Below are 6,770 nucleotides of genomic sequence, written 5' to 3'. Positions count from 1 at the left end.
ATCCATTTAAACCTGGTCTGATATGTATAGCTGGGTTGTGAAGCTAGGCAGCATATCTCGATAACATAGAAATGGTCATGTATTAAATCTGAACATGCATACTTGGCTTCATAATCTCGATGTATTTCTCAAATCTGTGTTTGGATGCGTTAAATGATAAGGATTTTGCTGCATTTGGAATTGTTTCTCTTGCTTTCTGCATTTGGAATTGTTGCTCTTGCTTCATTATATTGCATTGTGGATTGCTATTTTGGTAACTCGTAACTCTTTCAATGCAGAGAGAATTCCAAACCAATGTTGAAAGCTCCAGAGATAAATCTGGGAGGCAGCAGGGAGTGGCATTGGTCATAGGGGTAACAGGAATTGTAGGAAATTGCTTGGCAGAAATATTGCCATTATCTGACACTCCTGGTGGACCTTGGAAAGTTTATGGAGTTGCTAGGAGGCCTAAGCCAGATTGGTCTCCAGATAGTCCAGTGGAATATGTTCAATGTGATGTTTTAGATAGAGAGCAAACTTTAGAAAAGGTGAAGGATGTCACTCATCTCTTTTGGGTTGTTTGGGTTAGCAGAGAGACAGAGGAGCAGAACTGTGAGGACAATGGAAGAATGTTGAGTAATGTGTTAGATGCCCTCCTACCGAATGCAGAGAATTTACAGCACATATGTCTTCAGACTGGAGGGAAACACTACATTGGTCCATTTGATGTAGTGGCCATGAATTGTAAATATCAGCCTCACGAGGCACCCTTTCACGAAGAGCTACCTAGGCTACCTGTGCCCAATTTCTACTACACTCTCGAGGATATTGTATTTGAGGCTGCAAAGAAGAAAGAAGGATTAACTTGGTCCATTCACCGTCCGACACACATATTTGGCTTCTCTCCTTGGAGCTTGATGAATGTTTTAGGCACACTCTGTGTTTACGCTGCCATTTGCAAACATGAGGGGTTTCCTTTCAAGTACCCAGGGAACATAATTTCGTGGGAACAGTTTATGGATGCATCTGATGCAGAATTAATTGCAGAACAAGAAATTTGGGCTACCACAGATCCTTATGCCAAGAACCAGGCCTTTTTAATTATGCTAATGGAGACGTATATAAATGGAAACACCTCTGGGGAATACTCGCAGAGAAATTTGATCTGGACCCCTTACCATATGAGGGTGAAGGCTTCAGTTTGGCTGAGGCGATGAAAGACAAAAATCTGGTTTGGGATGCCAAGTTGGAAACTGGTGGTTTGCAGAATTAATACTAAATCCACCTTGGGGAGCTGTACTTAGCATGAATAAGAGTAAAGATATGGTTTCTTTGGGTTTTGAAACACAGAAACTTCCATGGGGCAATGGATTGACAAAATCAGATCATCTAATATTGTTCCCTAGGTTTGATCGATCCCATTGTCTTGAATTAAAACCAAGCGGAGGGCTTACTTCACCGTTCATTCAGAACTTGCTTTTGTGATTCAACTTTCAAATTGTGCAGTGGAGGATTCATGATAGTTATGCTATATTTTGAAAGTTCTAGTTGGAGGTGTTGATAATAACACAGCATATTTCCAGAGGAACGTAGTTTTGTCAGGTCGAAGTATAGTTTGTGAGACTGGTTTGAAAATTGCTTGATATTTGGCATGTTGTAACTTTGAAATGGAATTCCAGAAAGAGCTGAATCTCCAGTCTATTATTTCATCCAATTTTTCAAGCCATTTAGTTCTGTTACTAAAATCGAGCATTGGTAATGGCCATCTTACAGGATCGTTGATGTGTATCGTCTTAATCTTTATCAAATTGTGTTGCAAATTCAAGTTGATTCTATTATTTCATCCAATTTTTCAAGCCATTTAGTTCTGGTACTAATATCGAGCATTGAAAATCACCATCTTACAGGATCGTTGATGTGTATCGTCGTAATCTTTATCAAATTGTGTAGGCTGTCAACATTGAGCGTCTAGAGCAATTAGTGCAAATTCAAGTTGAGGTATCATGGTTATCTGCCAAATACTCTTTGTTCTTTGTGTGCGGTGGAGGATATGGAGTATTTCTTGAAACCACTAATATTCACTCTAAATATGTTACTTTGATTTCATATTTCCAGATTCCTGTTTTGATATATTTCCTGATTACTTTATTATCAATGAACGAACATATGCAGTCACTAGAATATAGGCTTATACAATATAATTAAACTATTTCATCACCATAAATTATAAATTTAAAATGCACACTTAAACTTGCAAATAGATTTGGACAAACTGGAAAGTAATATAATCCATATCAAAAGAACATTAATTCAGCATAATCACAAGTTATGAACACTTCATTTTTAGGAAGTATCCCTGTTGCACCAGCTCTCATTGCAATAGAGGCCAACCCTAAGCTAAAACTATGAATCCACAAGGGTGATTTACCTATGGTTAACTTTAGCTCTCTTCACATAGTTCAATTTCTCTGCTCACAAACAATTTTTCATCTACAACAGCCCCAATCCATAGTACTTTTTCATGTTAGCTTGTAATCCAAGGAATGGGGTCAGTTTTACTAATCAACAATCCATTAGGCTAATCCACTTTCATTCCGGGCTCCAACATAGCATGGCCAAGAATTTTCACTGTTGGAATTCCAAATATTTTGAGTTGTAGAAAATTTTTAGAATGATAACAATCATCATTACAAATAGTCTTCATTACATTTATAAATATTACACTATAACTAACATACCAAGTGCCCAAGGGTTTCTCAAAACTCTGAATCTATTTATGCATTTCAAGCAACAAGAGATAGCAGTCTCACCAAAAATTGTATCATTGAATTCTGGTGAAAAAAGAAAAAAACATAAAACTATTAAAGTTCACCTTTATATTAATATTCAATGTTTCGATTACAAATTAATTTCGTTCATCTTATAGTTATTCATTATATACACATTTACATCATTGGTTGAGGGATTGGAATTGACATATTACAATTGCAATGCCTCCAACCTCTTAATTAGGGCACTGTTATACAATACCATTCAATGCCATGTTAGAATCTTCTCTAATGGTTAGTTTTGCAACCATGGTTAGTTTTGGCTGCAAACTAACTTATTTACTAGTTTTGTTTTAAAATAACTAAATGGCAAGTCTATCATTTTGATCTTCTTAATATATTGCAACTTTTGTTTTGAATATTATTATCTTCGATGAGGAAAAAAACAACATTGTGTTAGAAGTACTCCTTGACTGTGAATAGAATGTTTGTATTTACTTCCTATTTTAGAATACCAAGTAGGTGTTTTATGTTTTTTTTTTGTAATTTTTTATGATATTTGTAGATGAAAGCTAATTGATTATTTGAAATTTCATTTAGATTAACATTTAGCTTCTTTGTAATTTTTATGGTGTTTGTAAATCAGATCGAATTGATTATGTCAAACTAAATTCTGATCAAACACTAAGTATAGTTTCTTTGAATTCATTACTTGGACCCCCACTATTGAATGATCACATCTAGCAATATCTTGATAATATCTACAAAATCCTGTAGACCACGCTCATTGAAGCTCATTATTGGTCTTTGTGTATTCTACTCTGTTATGCAATCTAGGTCAAAAGTATTGGAGTGCAAGATTGAATTATCATAGTTGGAAAAATGATAGGTCGTGTTAATACTATACACATTAAATTGGATGTTATCATATTGATGTGGAGTTATGAACTTTAAAATTAACTAAATACTATACACATTAAATTGCATGTTATCATATTGATGTGGAGTTATGAACTTTAAAATTAACTAACTTTTAAATTCGATTTTTTAAAAATAATTATGGAGTATGTCTTGCCATTATGTTAGACAAACATCATAATGATTTCCAAGATGTTATTTATCATATTGAGCCCAAGAAAACAAGTAATGAGAACTTTTGACATAGGGTAAGGGTGGGTTTTTGTTTTAGCTTCAACCACCTTTTTGAAGTGTAGTAAGAGTGGTTTTCTTTTCTGCTTCAACTACCTTGTTTAAGTGTACAAATTTTGAAAATCTAGTTAATTTGAAACTTTTACATCATTTCAATAAGGCCGCGTGTTTATCACATAGAAATAGAATTCTTAGTATTAAATATTCAAAGACATTTTTGCAAACATCTTAAATCTGTCCACCAATAATCTAGGTATGTTCAAGTAGATAAAACACTAAAATACTTATACAACCTTTACGGCATGATCTAATTAAGCATATATGAAAACTACATTTATTAATAGCCAATATATAACAACACATTCAAATCCTAAGTTTCATTTAAGGCATACCAAATCACTCAACATTTCATCTTCACTATCCCAATAAATTATTGTATCAAACCAATCATGAAATTAAGAAAACATTGGTACAACCCTTTATCACAATATGAATATAAAGTACAACATCCTATCTTTTCCAATGTTGGCATATCAAGTTCTTCCTCTTTATCTCAATCGAGGACTTCTCCAAAGCATCCTAGACTCTAGTAAGAGAATCCACCTTCACTACAAACCTCAACCAACAAGAACGTTTAGCAAGACATCTCCTTAAATGAGGAGCTTATAGCCCACTTGCTTCACCAACATGGATCATATACATAATTAAATTCAAATCCATGTTTATTTGTCTCATTTAGAGGTCCATGCTCTTCTAATCATTGCAAGGCATGTTCCAACATTTCAATGCTAAGTGCAAACTTCTATGTGCCATGGTCTTCTACAAGCATGCACGATTGAAATGTCATCCAATTACACACTCATGTCTAGTGTAACTTGTGTATGAAAGTGTATGTCTTGATGAGTGCTTAACAATGGCCAACCCACTATGTGAGGTGTCAATCGTCAAAACTATTTGTGCATAACCCTATCAAGAATTCAAATCAGATTGTCAATTTCTTCATCTATCCCTCTCCTTTAAATGTAGAGCACATCCAACCACTCATAATTATGAGGCATATGGTTGAGATAAGTGATGAAGTTGTTGGTTCTAATTGTCCAAAAAAATGGCTTCTAATTGTATATCCAAAAGCAATGTTCAATCCAATCAACAAACTCCCTTTTAGTTTGGATTGAGGATTATTTAATAGAGTATATTCTATGTCTAATACATTCTCGACACTTCCATTCTAGTGATTTTGATGAAAGAACAATTATTTATATTTTGTAATCAACTAGTGAGAATGTGAAGAGATCTCTCTCCTTCATCTTATCACTTACTCTACAGTTTTCTTCTTTTATATCCTCTTATCAATAATGGCTTGCACAAATGTTCTCTTTTCTTAGACATCCTAAATGGCTATCCAATTTGATAGTGTATGCAACTAACCAGGGTGTGGCATCAAGGTGAATAGTATGAGCTAAAGCTACTCTTAAAACTTAGTCCAACATTGTCATGCCCACCATTAGTTTTATGTTTGAAGCTTTATCATGTATAGACTATTTCCAATCCTCCCTCTTTCACATAGATAAGATAAACAAATAAATACACAATCAATTATTGAGGGAGTTAGAAAACATTTAACATATGTTCAATTGCATCCAACATGACAACAAAAGAAATTAAAACCTAAATTGTTTTCTTAAATTTTATTTTCCTTGATAATTAACAAGGAATTGAGAATATATAATTGCTTATAAAGAAACTTAAGAAATGAATTTTATCTGCCCATTGTTGTCCTCATACAATGTATTGCCCACATTTACTAGAATATTCCATTATTTCCAAGTTGATTTTATCCAAATAGATAGGACAACATTCCATTTTCAATGGTGTATAAATGAATTGAATTTTATGCAAAGGGAGATAATTTTTAAATAATGACACAATCAAACAAGAAAGTTGTTTTTTTTAAGGTGTATTGTTTGTCAATATTTCTTCTTTATGAGTTGGTTGTAGAATAAGGTCACTACACAGAACATTGAGGAGGGAAATATGGCTTACAAGTGATAATGCTTACTATTAAATCCACATGGTTTCAATTCCTAACACAACAAATTCCAATTTCAAGTCGAATGAATCCACATGAAATATAAGTGCAAAAGAGTGGATTTCATCCATCAATTGAATAATTATCTATGATGAAAATTTCCCACATATTTCCCATAAGGCCCAATGACTTTGGAACAGACAAATTGCTATATATGATTAATCCAACACTTTAAAAATTGGATTGGAATGAAAACTACAGAAACACCTTTTTCATTATAATCTCTAATCATAGGATTCATAATGAATTAGACAGTGGGTGTCTTTTCATTGTTGATGTTTATCAATTTCCAATGGAGATTGAAATTCTAAGTGAAACAATCAAAACTATCACTAGGGTATGAGTTCTCGCCATTAAAATAACCACAAGAAACAATTGACTATGAATAAGAGTAATATATCAAGAAAATATAAATGATTCTCACCTCATATAAAAATCAATTACATAATGGACACAACGATTTTAACTTGGAAACCCAAATGAGAAAATCAACTTTGAATGGTTGCTGAGTTTTTCATTTATACAATCTTTAGTTACAACACAAACCATGCCTTTATGGGCATATTCCCTTCCTTGGCTCTATTTTTCCCTCAACGGAAACTACTTCTAAAATCATGTTCTCACAAGGTGTGGCGTTGTTTCTTTTATGAGCTCCCTTTTTCATACTATTCGACTCAAACTTGTTATTCTAAGCTCTCCTTTAGATACATGATGATATTGCCTCACAACACTCCTTAGATGCCTCAACAATGGTATACAACTTCTTTTTAACATAGATGATGCAT

The 6,770-nt window shown here is 33.5% G+C and overlaps 1 pseudogene; it reads left to right on the top strand.

Moving 5' to 3' along the window:
* The first annotated feature begins 270 nt into the window (after positions 1–270).
* LOC149191270 ((S)-8-oxocitronellyl enol synthase CYC2 pseudogene) lies at positions 271–1,252 on the top strand (annotated as a pseudogene).
* Positions 1,253–6,770: the final 5,518 nt, after the last annotated feature.

This window comes from Pinus tabuliformis, chromosome 2_2 (genome assembly GCF_031772625.1).
Source record: "Pinus tabuliformis cultivar Carrire ecotype Pingquan chromosome 2_2, CPIR1, whole genome shotgun sequence".
NCBI lineage: Eukaryota > Viridiplantae > Streptophyta > Pinopsida > Pinales > Pinaceae > Pinus > Pinus tabuliformis.
Note: the sequence above shows the minus strand (reverse complement) of the source record. Positions and strands in the feature narration are given on the sequence as shown.